The sequence below is a fragment of the Xenopus laevis genome, chromosome 1S (assembly GCF_017654675.1).
Source record: "Xenopus laevis strain J_2021 chromosome 1S, Xenopus_laevis_v10.1, whole genome shotgun sequence".
NCBI classification, from domain to species: Eukaryota; Metazoa; Chordata; class Amphibia; order Anura; family Pipidae; genus Xenopus; species Xenopus laevis.
This window is the reverse complement of record NC_054372.1, coordinates 72,757,877-72,776,054: the sequence shown is the minus strand read 5'-3', so window position 1 is coordinate 72,776,054 and position 18,178 is coordinate 72,757,877.

Genomic DNA, 18,178 nt, shown 5'->3' with positions numbered 1-18,178 from the left:
AATCGGCAGAAGAGACAGGCACAGGAGAAAATGAAAAATCAGAGAGAGAGACAGACACAGGGGAAAACGAAAAATCGGCAGAAGTGACAGACACAGGGTAAAATAAAAAATCGGCAGAAGAGACAGACACAGGGTAAAATGTAAAATCGGCAGAAGAGACAGACACAGGGAGAAATGAAAAATTAGAGATATAGACAGACACAGGGTAAAATGTAAAATCGGCAGAAGAAACAGACAGGAGAAAATGAAAAATCGGCAGAGGAGACAGACACAGGGGAAAATGTAAAATCGGCAGAAGAGACAGACACAGGGAGAAATGAAGAATTAGAGATAGAGACAGACACAGGGGAAAATGTAACAATCGGCAGAAGAGACAGACACAGGGGAAAATGTAAAATAGACAGAAGAGACAGACAGGGGAAAATGTAAAATCGGTAGAAGAGACAGACACAGGGAGAAATGAAAAATTAGAGATAGAGACAGACACAGGAGAAAATGAAAAATCAGCAGAAGAGACGGACATGGGAAAATGAAAAATCGGAGGGAGAGACAGACAGGAGAAAATGAAAAATCAGAGAGACAGACAGACACAGGGTAAAATGAAAAATCGGCAGAGGAGACAGACACAGGGGAAAATGTAAAATCGGCAGAAGAGACAGACACAGGGAGAAATGAAAAATTAGAGATAGAGACAGACACAGGGGAAAATGTAACAATCGGCAGAAGAGACAGACACAGGGGAAAATGTAAAATAGACAGAAGAGACAGACAGGGGAAAATGTAAAATCGGCAGAAGAGACAGACACAGGTAAAAATGAAAAGTTAGAGATAGAGACAGACACAGGAGAAAATGAAAAATCAGCAGAAGAGACAGACATGGGAAAATGAAAAATCGGAGGGAGAGACAGACAGGAGAAAATGAAAAATCAGAGAGACAGACAGACACAGGGTAAAATAAAAAATCGGCAGAAGAGACAGACACAGGGTAAAATGTAAAATCGGCAGAAGAGACAGACACAGGAGAAAATGAAAAATCAGAGAGAGACACAAAAAAATCAGGAAGGAGAGAGAGAGAGACATGGAGATGGCTGAAGGAAAAAATCTGGGAGGATAATATATAAATCATTTTTTTTAATATAAATTATCTTTATCTTTTTAATATAAATTAGAGGGGGAGAAAAGTTACATATAGTGCGGGGATTGAACATTGAACCCCTTGGCAAAAATGCAAGCATTTAATCCATTAGGCCACTACTACAACGTAAATGCCTCTATCTCTTTTCTCCCTTAGTAAACCATGCACTGCATACTGGAATTGATCACAATACCTAGCGCTTAGCGGCCTCTAGTGGCAGCAACTTGTATTACATGTTGGTAAATGCGCTAAACGCGTCGAGGCTTCATGACACATCACACTTTCTGCAGCTCAACTAGCGTTACAGCGCGATAAACGTACAAAATAAAGTGACTCCATCTGTATCTATACTAACTATAGAGTTTAGTATCACAATAGCCTTTGATATTATGTCTGTCCCAAAACATCATCCAAGCCACAGTCCTGACTGTGAAGAACCACCAACGTTGCTTCAAATGAAAGTTCTTTTCTTCTAGTCTAAAGGTGGCCTCTGGTACGGTGATCCACTTTATGGGTAAAAAGATGCCCTGCTATTTGTCTATAATGTCCTCTAATGAACTTGTAAAGTGTAATCATGTCCCCTCGCAAACGCCTTTTTTTCCAGAGAAAACAACCCCAACCTTGACAGTCTACCGTCATAATTTAAGCCTTCCACCCCTCTTACCAATTTAGTTGCGCGTCTTTGCTCTCTCTCCAGCTCATTTATATCCCTCTTAAGGACTGGAGTCCAAAACTGCACTGTATACTCCAGATAAGGCCTCACCAGGGATCTATAAAGAGGCATAATTATGTTTTCATCCCTTGAGTTAATGCCCTTTTTTATGCAAGACAGAACTTTATTTGCTTTAGTAGACACAGAATGACACTGCCCAGAATTAGACAACTTGTTATCTACAAAAACCCCTAGATCCTTCTCATTTATAGAAACTCCCAACACACTGCCATTTAGTGTATAACTTGAATTTATATTATTTTGCATAACCTTGCAATTATTAACATTGAACCTCATTTTCCAATTTGCTGCCCAATTTCACAACTTAGACAAATCACTCTGCAAAGTGGCAGCATCCTGCATGGAACCTATAGTTCTGCAAAATGTAGTATCATGTAGTATCATCAAAAATAAAACAGTACTTTCAATGCCCACCTCCAGGTCATTAATAAACAAGTTGAAAAGCAAGGGACCTATTACAGAGCCCTGTGATACTCCACTAACAACACTGGTCCAATTAGAAAATGTTCCATTTACCACCACTCTTTGTAGTCTATCTTTTAGCCAGTTCTCTATCCAGGTACAAATACTATGTTCCAGGCCAAATTCCTTTATTTAATCAGTAACCTTTTGTGTGGCACTGTATCAAATGCTTTAGTAAAAGCCTAAGTAAATCATATCCACTGCCCTCCCAGAATCGAGGTCCCTGCTTACCTTCTCATCAAAAGAAATTAAGTTAGTCTGGCAAGATCTATTACGCATAAAACCATGATGGCTGCTGGCACACACTCATAGTATTATGATTTGCTATAAAGTCCATCCTTTATTAACTCTTCGAAAAGCTTTCCTACCACTGACGTCAGACTAACTGGCCTATAGTTTTGAGGCTGAGAACGGGATCCTTGTTTGAATAGAGGCACCGCATTAGCAATTATCTAGTCTCTCAGCACTATGCCAGACCTCAATGAATCCTGAAAAATTAAGTAAAGAGGTTTGGCAATCACAGAGCTAAGCTCGCTAAGTACCCTGGGATGAATACCATCTGGGCCGGAACTTTGTTAATCTTAACATGTTCTAGTCTCTTTTGAATTTCCTCATGTGTGAACCATGCATCATTAGTTGTACAGGTATTACTAAAATTGGAACTATTAAGAAGGAAACCTTCATTAAATGAGTTTTTTTTATCAACCAGCTGACCACCCTCTGATACTAAAGGTCCCACCCCTTCCTGCTTCATTTTTTTACTATTAACATATTAAAAAAATTATTTTGGATTATTTTTAAAAAAATATCCTTTTTCATATCAATTTTAGCTTGCCTTATAGCTTCTTTGCATGATTTATTGGCCTCCTTTTACCTTATAAATGATTCGGCTGTCCCAGGTAACTTGAAAGCCTTAAAAGCATGTCTTTTCATACCCACCTCAACACCAACACTTCTAGTGAACCAAAAAACCTTTTGCTTTGCAACCACGATCAATGTAACCTAGTGGTAATAAATACATATTGTTTTGCTTATTGTGCCTATGGGAAGACATTGTCACTTTTATTATTACTGGGGATTAAACACAAACTGCTGGAAACCTTAGTCTTCTTGTTTTTTACATTTCTCTAGGGCTCACAGTGGATCTACAGGAAGGAGGAGAGGATCTGTAGGATCACTGTTTTGGAGAGCATGAGGAAGGACATCATTGGCGAAATAAAATGGACAAGCTATGATTATTGTATAGCTAAAGACAGCCTGGAATTAACGAGGTGGTGGAAAATCAGATTTATGGCTGAGGTCCTGTAGGACAAGTTGAAGGCCAAATCCCAACTGAAATCCCTCTACAAACAACTAGAGGAGATAAACTGGGCAATTTTCAGGAAGTACATGGAAACATATCCAGGTACAGTATCTAATGAATATATTTGTTCAATTATTACTATTTTGTAATAGGACTGATGTATTGAAAGCCATTGCAATGCTGTGATTTTGTGAAAAACAACCACAAAAAGAACATATAAATCCTGCACAGCTGAAACCTATTGAGATGCCATAGAAACCAATAGGAAGTGTATCTTCATCATTTTAGCAAGGAATTGGGATCAAATGGCTTGAAAATGCAGAGAAACCTGCGATTTGCAACTTGTCCCATAATCACAGAGGGAAATTGTACATTCACATTTAGTAATGTTAATTTGCAAAACTGCCATATTTCTGATTAAAATTCCCCAAAATGTTATAGAATTTCTACAGAGATATCACTTGCTAAGGTAAAACCCTTGGGTACAAGTTTAACGTTATTTTGTTTGGTTTTGCAGAGAGCCCACCAGCACAGTCGCAGTTTACATGGTACCACGTATTGATGCACCTCTGTGTAGGTGATCTTCATGACACAGAGGTGAGTGAGCCATTCTCAATTCCACCAGCGGTGCCTACACTCCAATACACCATGATTCCACCAGTTGTGGTCCCGCTTACACCTAAAATATGGTTCCATAGACAGGAGCACCCTTAGGCCACTTGGTAGACCCTGCATTCATTTTCAATCCATCCCTCAAACTGCAGAAGCTGGGTCTGCAGGCTGCCTGGGGTCCAATGGAATGACGAGGAATGCAGTGTTCACTTTGTAGCTTAATGGTGCTCATGTATATGCAGCCATATTCCCTTCTATTTTAGTTCCCTCCACCACAATTCCAACCACGGTGTCCCTTATTTCCACAATTATTTCTACCGTAATTCCATCAGCGGTGCCACACTTACACCTAAAATATGGTTCCATAGACAGGAGCACCCTCAAGCCACTCGGTAGACCCTGCATTCCTTTTCACTCCATCCCTCAGACTGCAGAAGCCAGGTCTGCAGGCTGCCTGGGGTCCAATGGAATGGAGAGGAATTCAGTGATCACCTAGCAGCTTAAAGGTGCTCCCATGTATATGTAGCCATATTCCCCTCTGTTTCAATTCCCTCCACCATAATTTTATCAGTGCTGCCCCCCATACCCCTAAATATGGTTTCATAGACAATAGCACCCTTAAGCCACTCAGTAGACCCTGCATTCCATTCCATTCCACAAGACTGCTGAAGCTGGGTTCTGCAGGCTGCCTGGGGTCCAATTGAATGGAGAGGAATGCAGTGTTCACCTTGTAGCTTAAAGGTGCTTATGTGTATGCTGCCATATTACCTTCTATTTCCATTCCCTCCATCGCAATTTCAACCACAGTATCCCTTCTTTCCCCCTAAATATGGTTCCATAGACAGGAGCACCTTTAAGCCACTCGGTAGACCCTGCATTTCTGTCCACTCCATCCCTCAGACTGCAGAAGCTGGGTCTACAGGCTGCCTGGGGTCCAATAGAATGGAATGTAGTGTTCACCTTGTAGCTTAAAGGTGCTCATGTGTATGCTGTCATATTCCCTTCTGTTTCGCTCACCCTGCTTCCCTTGATTTAATTTGACGCATTGATCCCGCATTTGCCTTCCTCTGGATCAAATAGCGCAGTTTAATTATTATCAATAAAACTGTGATTTACACAGATTTAACATCAAGTTGCTTTGTGTGTGTCTTTATTCTGGGTATTGGTCACATTTGGGAGGGGTAACATATACATTGGGTGGGTGGGGTGAGAATGGAACAAATAAGAAACACTTAAAAGTTAAAGAAGAATGTTCTTGTTTTATAAGAAACCCAATCGGTGGAAACCAAGTGAGCTTCAAAGCAGGAAGTAGTTTTCTGTTCTGTTAAACATGCAGTCACTCCAGTCTTTATACATTACATTTTGACTAAGTGGGGAGAAGTTATTGTGGAAAGGGTTACTACACAGGACAGGATATGGTTAAAACTTAGCTGCACAAGGGAGATGAAGGCAAATTATAGACTAAGAAAACTGAAGGGAAAGGATAAAGTGAATTTATGTGTGCACTTTGTGGAGAACGTGAGATAACATGATATATTTTCCCTCCTATAAGTGTCATGGAACACCAAATGTTTTGTTGACCAAAATATTTGTCAATTAATTTTTATGGGAACAGTTTGCAAGTGCTAACTAATGCAATAATGTTTTTACAGGCACAAGCAATTGATACAGAAATGAATTGGGTGGGGTGGCAATTTGGCGTGGTTTGGTGTATGTTCACAGCACTGAAAACACTATAGCGGCAAAATGCTGGGTCCATAAAGAGGGTACACATCAATGACTGTTCCATTAAAAGAGGCTAGTATGTGTATAGGATATATTTCATTCTTTAGGCTAATCAAAAGGCTTAAGAATTTGTTGCAATTTCCCATTGACTTAAATTGGAAGCTTGTGGTCTAGGGCATTACCAGACCTGTTCTTCACACTGCTGCTCTACTTACCTAAGAGAGCTGCAAAAATTGGAAAGTGGCTCATCTTTTAGGCCAAACTGCTTGGCAACTTCCTGCATTAGAAACTGATTGGTGGTCAAATTCTTCCCATTCCAACTGAGTTTGAGGACATGGGAGCTGTAGTATGAAGGGATGTTATAGAGGGTTTATGAGCAATTAGTCCATGAAAACTATTCTCACGAAAGAAGCATACTACCTCCAGGTGATTTCCTCCCTCTGAAATACTTGGAATGGAGAAACGGAGTTTCAGTAAACATATTCAATACATGTTATTATATATATATATATATTTTTTTTAAATTCTTTATTTATAATTTTCCAGAGTACAAAAAAAAAGGAAAATCAGACATAGAATCAAGACAAATAAATAAATAAGTTACATGGCGTATTTTAACAAACAATCTACATAGGCCTATTCTTGAATGGCTGGCATATCATCACCTTGAAAATTCAAGTAGTTCTTACACTTTTATCCTTAGGTATGTCTAGCCCGTTACGCCATGTATTTAAATAAGGAGAAACAAACACAACAACAACAACAAAAAAAAAAAGAAAAAAGGGAAAGAAAAGCAAAAACAGAAAGGTGAATAGGGATGCACATCCGCACAAACGCAAATAAAGAGTTAATTTTAAAATACATTTTCAGGACTTTGGCCAGGTATAAAATCCGGATTATAAAAAATAGGGAGAACGCTCAATAGATGCCTTTTGTATTTTATGGCGTCCCAGATTTTAATTATCCCAGACATCACCGGGCCTATTCCAACTTCCCGTGGACGATTGTATTTTGGTAGCCAAAAGAGCGAGTCTAGGGGGATTGGAGAGTTCTGTTGCTCCACTGCCACCCATAATTTATATTCTCCTGAAAACGACACATCAAACATTCTCTGAAGAACGGCTGCCGCATGATAGGAATATAGGTCAGGTAAACCCAATCCTCCCCTTTCTCTTGGTTGTATCAGATGTATCATTTTCTGCCGTGCTGGTTTTTTGCCCCAAACAAAAACGGATATGGCGGTACGTAAAGTGTGAAAAAAGGATTTGGGGATAGTTAAGGGTAGAGTCTGAAACAGATACAGGAACCGAGGAAGGATATCCATTTTTATTATATTGATCCTTCCAAACCAGGAAAATCCCGGTTTGTCCCAATTTTTCAATTCCTTCTGCACTTCCTTCAGCAGAGGATATAAATTATTTGTTAAGCAGTCACTGGTTTTGGCCGACACTTTAATCCCCAGATATGTAAAAGATTTGTTCTCTATAGCAAAATCAAATGAATCTCTGATTTGTGTCATCTGTGTCCCTACTAATGAAATATTAAGTATACTGGATTTTTGACAATTAATTTTCAAATTACTAATTTGGTTAAAGACTTCCAATTCTTTCACCAAATTAGTAAGTGTAGAAATGGGATTTGTTATAAAGAAAAGCATATCATCAGCGTATGCTGCAACTTTATGTTGGTGGTGCTTGACCGTAAGACCGGTAATATTGCTGTTATTTCTCACTTTTTGAAGGAACGGTTCCAGGGTTATTATAAACAGGAGTGGCGAAAGTGGACATCCCTGTCTTGTGCCATTTCTGATGTTAAACGAATCTGAGAGTGTCCCATTAATCCGAAGCCGTGCTTGTGGACCAATATATAGATTTTTAACATATTGAATGTAATTAGGGCCCAATCCGATCCACGATAAACTATAAAAAATGACATTCCAGTCTACTCTATCGAATGCCTTTTCGGCATCGGTGGTTAATCATGCTAAAGGTACTCTGTTTTGTTCACTAAAGTGCAGAAGGCTGTATAAAGCAGTGTGTTGTCTCGTGCCTCTCTTTTTGGCACAAATCCATGTTATTATATTTTAAGACTAGAAAGTAGTCTCTGACCCTCTCCCCACTCAAGACATAAGCATTCATGCACATGATTGACACGTTTCCCAGAAAGCACCAGCGGCCCTGTACAAGTGGAGAATGTGGAGCTCGGGTGGCACCAAGGAAATGGCTGGTCAAGATAAGACATATGGAGTTTCAAAAGGAAACATGGGCCTTTACTGCATTAGGGCTGCTGTGTATCTGAACTGGTAACATCACCCCTAGCACGAGAAACATTATTTCTATTCCAACACTTTTTTATCCATAATACACAATTTATAACCTGTTTACCAGGTGCAATCTTTAAAATGTATCAGTACTGAGATTAACTGGCCACTACACAGATTACACTTCAAATTCAGATTGTAAAATCCTGCATAGTTCACACCTCTAATCTCCCCTCCAATGTTCACACCTGTAACCCCTCTATTGTTCAAACCCCTAAAGCCCTTTACTGTTCACATCTCAGACTGAAAGTGCCCACACTGTTCACACCTAATGCAAACTACTGGAGAAACTGCATTGTGTCACTGTATGTAGCACAGTATGAACTGCCAGGGCTGGATTTATAATGCAGGTGCCCCTGGGCCTACTGCTGCTCATCACCCCCATCCCCTCCCCTTCCTTTGTGTACATGCAGAAATTTTCAGCATTGGGTCTGGAGTACTGGTGATTGGTGCACATGGCATTTTAAAAACTATTGTATCTCCTGCAAATTCCCAGTGCTTCCGAACCAATGTGGGCGTGGTTGGCGGCATGCCGTCCCTCTAAAATTCTGCCACTGTAGGCCCAGGCCTTTCCACAAATCCGGGCCTGTGAACTGCTCATATTAGAGTCATCCTGATAGGTTTCCCTGTCTCCAGCTGTAGTCTGCCTTCCCTATGCTCCCTGTATGTGCCATACTCTCCCTGTCCTATGCCTCCTGTGTGTGCAATTCTCTGCCTGCTTTATGCTCCTTGTGTGTGCCATACTCTGCCTTCCGTATGCTCCCTGTGTGTGCCATACTCTGCCTGCTCTATGACTCCCGTGTGTGCCATACTCTGCCTTCCCTATGCGTGTCAGAGCTGTGTGTCATACTATTCTTGTAATGTTCCCACCATAAAACTCAACTACAACTGCCTAGAAATGTTTTGTGCAACAAAGTATGCCCTTGTATTTCAAAGTCTTGTAAGTCTAGTGATTGTGAATCCCACTTGGGTTTGTTTGCCTTAAAGGGGTTGTTCATCTTTAAGTTAACTTTTAGTATATTATAGAATGGCTTATTCTAAGCAACTTTTCAACTGACCTTTGTTTTTTATAGTTTTTGAATTATTTGCCTTCTTCTGACCCTTTACAGCTTTCAAATCTAGTCACTGACCCCACGTAAAAACAAATGCTCTGCAAGACTACACATTTATAGTTATTGCCACTTTTTATTACTCATTTTTCTATTCAGGTCTCTTCTCTCCAGGACCGAGGGTTTTCCTGATAATTGTTCTTTCCGTAATTTGGATCTTCATACCTTAAGTCTACTAGAAAATCATGTAAACATTGAATAAACCCAATAGGCTGGTTTTGCTTCAAATAAGGATTCATTATATCTTTGTTTGGATCAAGTACAAGTTACTTTTTATTATTACAGAGAAAAGGGAAATTATATTTAAAAATGTGGATTATTTGGATAAAATGGAGCCTAGGAGAAAGTCATTCCGAAATTTGGAACTTTCAGAATAATGGGTTCCCGGATAACGGATCCAATACCTGTACAAGTTTCTGCTATAGGTTGTTTCCCATCACCCAGTATATTTACATCCAATTAGTAGTTAGCCAATAACAGACCTGTAGTCACACAAGCAAAGACTGGCCTTAGTCCCCTACCAGGTCAGCCCAGCTGCTGATCCCCCAGTATCTGTCTATATTGTACTTGAGTACTTGTAATGTACTTGTAATGAAGAATTATATCCCCTCGCAAGTGTCTTCCCCCCCAAGATAAAACCACCACCATAACAGTCTGCCCTCATACTTTAAATCTTCCACCAGTTTAGTTACACATCTTTGCATTTTCTCCAATTATTTATATCTTTCTTAAAGGGGTGGTTCATCTTTAACTTAACTTTTGGTGTGTTATAGAATGGCTAATTCTAAGAAACGTCTCAATGGGTTTTCATTGATTTTTTGTTTTTTTAAACTTATTTGCCTTCTCACAGCTTTCAAATATGGGTCACTGACCCCATCTAAAATCAAATGCTCTGTAAGGCTAGTAAATATCCATTGACAGCACTTTGAAATTCTTTAAAACCGCCTTTAATAGTTTGCAGTTATTTGCACAGCAACACGATGCAACGTTTCGAGTGGCACTCCACTCTCTCTGTAAGGCTACAAATGTATTGTTATTGCTATTTTTTATTACGGGTATGGGATCCGTTATCTGGAAACCTATCATCTAGAAAGCTCCAATTTACAGAAAGGCCATCTCCTATAGACTCTATTTTATCCAAATAATCCAAATTTTTAAAATGATTTCCTTTTTCTCTGTAATAATAAAACAGTACCTTGTACTTGACCCCAGCTAAGATATAATTAATCCTTATTGGAAACAAGACAGCCTATTGGGTTTATTTAATGTTTACATGATTTTCTATTAGCCTTAAGGTTTGAAGATCCAAATTACAGAAAGATCAGTTATCCAGAAAACCCCAGCCCGAGCATTCTGGATAACAGTTCCCATACCTATAGTTTCCTACTGTTAGCATTATTATGGTATATTGATTTACTCATTTTCTTACATTTTATTTTGTTTAGATTACAACCATTTCTTTTAGTTAACACTGAACTGACTGCAACATCTTGCAGTTGATAACAATTCTTATGTTAATGCACTTTAATCAAAATGATTGTAACTTAATATGTTGCAAAACCAATAAAAATACTGAAAAATATAGTAACGAGAATAACCCCTTGCTAGTCCATTAGTTGGCATCAGAGAAAATCTCGAAATAAGCCAGCAGAGAAAGTGCCTTCAAGCAAACCTTACGATATATTTTAAATTTCCATTATGCAGAGTGAAATGTATTCAGGTGTGGGATCCATTATCGGGAAACCCGCTATCCAGAAAGCTCTGATTAATAATTTGCTTTTCCCCTGTAGTAATTAAACAGTACTTTGTACTTGATCCAAACTAAGATATAATCAATCCTTGTTGGAAGCAAAACCAGCCTATTGGCTGTCAGGTATTTGCCTAATACAAATGGTTCCTGTACTGTTAGAGAAGGTCCTTAGACCAGGCCCGGATTTAGGGAAAGGCCCCCTAGGCCCGGGCCTAGGGCGGCAAGATGTTAGGGGCGGCAAGAAGGCGTCCCCTAACATCTTGTGTAAGTCGCCTGCTCCCGATAGATCCGGCTGGCTTTAGGACCGCTCCTCCAGCCTATCTCCCGCTGTGGCTCCGCCCCCTCCCACTCCTCTCTGTGCTCGTGCTGCTGCTGCCTCTGCCATGCTGCGTGTGTCCCAGCAAGCTGATCTGTTCCTTAGCTGGTATGTACATTTAATATTTCCCCTGCAGATCTGCTGTATATCGCCCATGTAGAGAAATATGTCATAGTCAACTTGCAGATTTGCTGGAGGTGCAGAATCACAAGTGCTCTAAACCTGTTACAGATGTTTTTATGTCCCTTTCCTGCTTCCTACAAAATGAAAACCATTTCAGTTCTATTACACAATTAGTCTATTTTTAATATAGAACTTTTTATGCTTTAAGTTACTGCTACGATAATCAAGATGAAATAAATATTTATATACAAACTAATAATATGAATTTAATGCTATAAATTAATGGCTACATATGAAATTTGATAAATGAATTTTGTACATGATTTTATATATATTGTGTGATGAAATTAAAAACCTCAATTAATTTAAATCCATTTACTCCATTTAATGAATTAATAATTATTATATTTCATTAAGAAGAAATTTACAAGAGTGCGACATAAGGGACCTTTTTGTTTCAACCTATTACACAATTAGGTTTCCTTCCTTACACTTTTCCCTTCTTTACAAAATATGATTGACTTGCATCTTAGCTGCAGGGTTCAGCAGAACATATTGGTTTTCTGTTATCTGACATACAGACTTGTGCAGCAGCAGATACGGCCAGAAACTGCTTCTTATAAGAACAGCTGCGCTGCAGTACCAAGTGCAACATCAGACACAGTTTGTTCTATTTGTAAATTATCTTTTCAACTGGAAACAGGGTACTCTGAGAATTACTCATGTATAATAAGAGATAATGTACCCCCTACTGTAAATGATAAGGATATTAGAAGTCACTGAGGGGTTCTATGGCCATATAAAGGCACAGGGCTGCAGGCTGAGTTATACAGGGAACTCTGAGTATCACTCATGTATTATAATGGATAATGTACCCCCTACTGTAAATGATAAGGATATTAGAAGTTACTGACGGGGTTGTTCTGTGACCATATGAAGACACAAGGCTGCAGGCTGAGTTATACAGGGAACTCTGAGTATCACTCATGTATTATAATGGATAATGTACCCCCTACTGTAAATGATAAGGATATTAGAAGTTACTGACGGGGTTGTTCTGTGACCATATGAAGACACAAGGCTGCAGGCTGAGTTATACAGGTAACTCTGAGTATCACTCATGTATTATAAGGGATAATGTACCCCCTACTGTAAATGATAAGGATATTAGAAGTCACTGAGGGGTTGTTCTGTGACCATATAAAGACACAAGGCTGCAGGCTGAGTTATACAGGGAACTCTGAGTATCACTCATGTATTATAAGGTATAATGTCTGCTGAGAAATAGGAACTACAAAGATTATGCTGCTGCCAAGATTTGACTTTTTTATTTTATAATAAATATTTAACTAATGCTGCGGCTGCCCACTGGAGCACAATTGACAAACTTATCAAAACAAGGGACACATCTATCTCTGCATCTATGTATAAAAAGGTGTCTATATATAGAGAATATATATAGATATATCTCAAACAAGCCTAACTGCTAGTTGATCCATCTGATCCACTTTTGCATAAATGTCCTGACTGGAAAAAGATTCACATCCAGAAAATGCACGCGGGGGGGGGCGGCACAGTAGCTGGGCCTAGGGGGGCAAGGAGGGTAAATCCGGCCCTGCCTTAGACAGGATAGGAATTAGCTTGTTCTTATATGAACTGACTCGTTTCTATCCCTTTACTGGACCTGTCAGGTATTTGCCTAATACAGATGGTTTCTGTACTGTTAGAGAAGGTCCTTAGACAGGATAGGAATTAGCTTGTTCTTATTTGAACTGACTAGTTTCTATCCCTTTACTGGACCTGTCAGGTAATTGCCTAATATAGATGGTCCTTGTACTTTTAGAGAAGGTCCTTAGAGAGGATAGGAATTAGTTTGTTCTTATATGAACTGACTAGTTTCTATCCCTTTACTGGACCTGTCAGGTATTTACCCAATACAGATGGTTCCTGTACTGTTAGAGAAGGTCCTCAGACAGGATAGGAATAAGGTTGTTCTTATATGAACTGACTAGTTACTATCCCTTTACTGGACCTGTCAGGTATTTACCCAATACAGATGGTTCCTGTACTGTTAGAGAAGGTCCTTAGACAGGATATGAATTAGCTTTTTCTTGTATGACCTGACTAGTTTCTATACCTTTACTGGACCTGTCAGGTAATTTCCCATTACAGATGGTTCTTGTACTGTTAGAGAAGGTCCTTAGATAGGATAGGAATTTGCTTGTTCATATATGAACTGACTAGTTTCTATCCCTTTACTGGACATGTCAGGTATTTGCCTAATACAGATGGTCCCTGCACTGTTATAGAAGGTCCATAGACAGGATGGGAATTAGCTTGTATGAACTGACTAGTTCCTATCCCTTTACTGGACCTCATATGAAATAGCAGTAAAACAGTCTAACACAGATGATGGATTTCACACATCTTATATATAAATAACTAAGTACTATCTCTAAAAAATGGCAGAAATATGTCCTTTAATGAGTTGCAAATAGTTTTCTATCTATTTAACATACCATAAGGTTAATATATTGTGAGGGCCTTTATAAGGATGAGAAATAGCTAGCTCTATTAGAACAGACTAGAGTGTATCCTTATTTGGGACCTTACTTTGAAGGTCCTTGTACTGGATGGCATTTAGCTTTGTCATTATAGACTGGACTAATTCCTATTCTTTCCTGGTACCTCACCACTAGAGGCATTAGGTCCTTTCTAGGGATAGAAACTAGCTCACTGCCATATGAATCATCTATTTCGTATCCACTAGAGGGATGGTCCTTTCCAGGGATAGGAACTAGTCCCTACCATTCTTACATGTTTTGGCAGTGATTTGGGTTTGCTAACTCAGTGAAGCAAACAGTACAAACTAGTGTATGAATAAAGAATTTCCCTGAGATAGGACATGAACTTTAGCACTTGGAATATCGTTAACGCTCTTCTGTGAATATAATTTATGTTTATATTTTGACAATGGCAAGTTAATTGTATTAACGCGGATGAGTGCCAGACACAAAGTTATTTATTTATGCTGTGGCGACATAGTTTATAACAATGTCCCCACCACTGGAAATGCGGAATCTGCATTCTGGATGTGTAAAACAATGATATTTTTGGAAGAATAGCACCCAACTTAGTGTGCTTACTGTGGGCGTCTATACTTACAATACATATTTTTGTGCATAATGAACAGGTGCCCTGGTATGGCACTGGATCTGCACCAGGAATTCATTTTTGTGTCAGTGGCACAGATCTCAATAGGGTGCAATTCTTGCAAAAAATACTGTGTCCCATTTGCCTACTTGTTAACTGAACCCACTCCCCAGGTTACTATTCCCCCAAGTTTTTAACATTTTCTGTCAGTTAGATATGCACATACTCTGTGAGCATTAAGCTGGGTCAAGAGGCCTGTGCGCATGCCCCGTGAGCATTTAGTGAAAAAGGGCTTCTACAACATTCTTAAAGGACCAGTAACATAAAAAAATGTTTTTACAAAAATTTGTTTCTACTTAACGAAAAAGAACACCAAGACACTTTTAACTTTAAATTCTTTATTAATAAATAACTTTCCAATTCTCCGCTTGCACTCCTCTTTAGAAACGGAGACAGGGCGACGATCCATCGTGTGTCGCACGTTTTTCCACCCTTGCTATCTCCTATAGAAGGCAGGGAGGAGAAATCGAGCGCCACACAATGGATCATCGCCCTTTCTGAAGAGGAGCGCAAGCTAGATTGGCCAGATCACTGTAATATACTGAAAAGCATATAGACAGGGGATATAGGTAGTGAATCTGTAACGGGTCTTAATTTTTTATGGCTTTTGAATTTTTTACTTTTTGTATAGCAGCTATCTGGTTGATACTGTCCAATTCACCATAGCAACCATAAAGGACCCAAACAAAAATTAGAAATGTTATTGTGTAGAGTGAGCATATGGAACTGATGTGTGCAATTCTATTATTTGTCTAAACAACAAAGGTGGCAAAAGTGTAACTTAGTATTGCAGATAAATATGCAAGAGACAAATGTAATGCTTAAAATGTTTATTTTTCAAAAATGTTCTTGCAGAAAATATTGACAGTTTTCAGAGTATAATACATAAATACTTTTTGGTTAACAAACAGGCCTGGATTTGTGGAAAGGCCACCAATGCCCGGGCCTAGGGTGGCAGAATTTTAGGGGGCTGCATGCTGCCCAAACACTCCTACATTGCTTCAGAAACACTGGGAATGCACAGGAGATATGAGTTTTTTACATTTCTTGTGCGCCAATCCCCATTGCTCTGGTCCCCATGAATCAAATTTGAGCGAATTAAAGGGAAATGGGAGCGAACGAACTGCAGTGGGCCTAGGGGTGCCCGCTATGTAAATCCGGCCCTGTTAACAAATACATTAAATTGTTGAGTTGGCAACCTATTGCCAATGTCGGACTGGACCACTGGGAACAAATATGGAAGGACAGAGTTTAGTATGTAAAGAAAAGAGATAAGAAAAAAAAGAAATTGAGCGAGAAGAGGAGAAAGTCAATGAAAATCTATTGGTAAAAAAAAAAATTGCATTTTTTCTTCTTACTGATTTTACAAATTCAATTTTGAACTTGTCCATAATGACCAGACAATAAAACATATGCTGGCCACTGGAACATTTTAAAAATCTTTAGACATCATTTAACATCTGCTGAATTGCACCACAGCATTAATTCATAGCAGCCCCTTTAGAGCCCCTTTGAACATTTTCCTGGGGGTACCAGAGCTGTGATTTGGTAGAACTGGCAGCCAGCAGGAGGCTCTGGTTGGCAGTACATATGGTTTTTATGCACCCCAAACGTGTCTCCAAGCTAGGAATTAAAAAAAGCACATACTTTGAGGCCAATGGGAGCCAAATCCAAGGGGTTGGTGGGCAACATATTGCTCATTAGCCACTGGTTAGGGGATCTCTGGTCTACTGTGAAAAAAACAAACCTACTTGCTAAGGGCTCAAGTTGCATTCCACCTGTGTTCGGCGCTTGCATGCACCTGAAAGAGTACAAGGCAATCTGGAAGAATTGGCTGTATTTCTTCTTGCATTCCCCTACTGTGGAACACAGTAGAGATCCATCACAAGGGAACGCAGGGCAAAATGCCTGTGTTTAAAAGCCCTTCGAAAAAAAAAATTACATGAAGCAAATTTGCATCCATTTTAGTAAATTAAGGATTCCATTTTTCTTCTGATAAAATGTATTTGCACAGTGGGGTTGTTAGGTGCCACTTGGGACCCTTTCTTTTAGATTGCAGACACTGAGCATGTGCAGTTGAAACTGATCCAGATCTTGCTCCAAGTGTGCATGCTCTAGCTGCTGAATTTTAGTAGAAAATGGTCTGAAGCAGTGTGAGATGTAGCCTGTCAACCCACTAAACATCCTTGAATTTTTATAGCAGGTACAAAGATTGGGACACTTTGGCCCCCTGTAGGGGAGGTGCGGGGGCCCTGCACCCAGAAGTCCAAACCTGCTCTCAAATTATGCAACTTTTTGGAGTTGTATAAAAAACTCGACTTATTCAGGTTGTCAAATGAAAACAAGCCCAAAACCTTCAAATATCATGAAGGCAAGAAACATCTTCAAAGGGACATCTGCTGTTGACTTTTACATGATTTCGACAGGTTTTAGCTGTAGTATTTTCGGGTTTGGATTTTTAGCAGCTTTGGAGCATAATACATCTTGAAATATTAGTTATTTTTTTCCTCTAAAAATTTGAGGTTTAATAAATGGGCCCCTTGGTATGAAGTAGAGAGTGGTATTCTGAGGCAATTAACAATTGGTCTTCATTTTGTATGGTTTTTGAGTTATTTAGTTTTTTATTCAGAAGCTCTCCAGTTTGCAATTTAAGCAATCTGGTTGCTAGGGTCCTAATTACCCTATCAACCTTGCATTGATTTGAATAAAGAGCCAGAATATGAATAGGAGATAGCTTGAATAGAAAGATAACGATGAGCAAAATAAAGTAGCAAGGGTATAATGTTATTTAAATGAGTTTGGGGTTGTTCACCTTTGAGTAGACTTTTTGTTCGATGTAGGGAATTGTATTCTGAAACAATTTGCAATTGGTTTTCAGTTTGTATTTAAAACCGCTGATATCTCAGAAACCTCTAAATACAGAAAATGTAAGTATAAATTACTCAAAGGAACACTGAGTAAATTTTTATTTTTTGCAGGGTAGGAGTAGGTTTTAGATCACCTTTTAAGGGTTCTTACACAGAGGTGTCTGAAATTACATTTGTTGAATTGTATGCTGATAATTAAATAAATAAAATTTAAAAAAAAAAAATGTGGGGGGGGGGGTCACTGATCCCATCTATAAAAAAAATCATCTGTAAATCAAACTTATTTAATACAAAATTAAAACCAATTGAATATAGTCTCAGAATATCATTCTCTACATACAAAAACACAAACATACAAAAACAACCAAACTAATTGAAATAACATTATACCCTTTATTTTTAATGAGTCAAATTTCAAATTAATCACAAACACATGAAAAGAAAAATAGCTTAAATAGAACCCCAACACCCCTGTTAGGGGTGATGATTCCCATTAAATATAATGCGGAA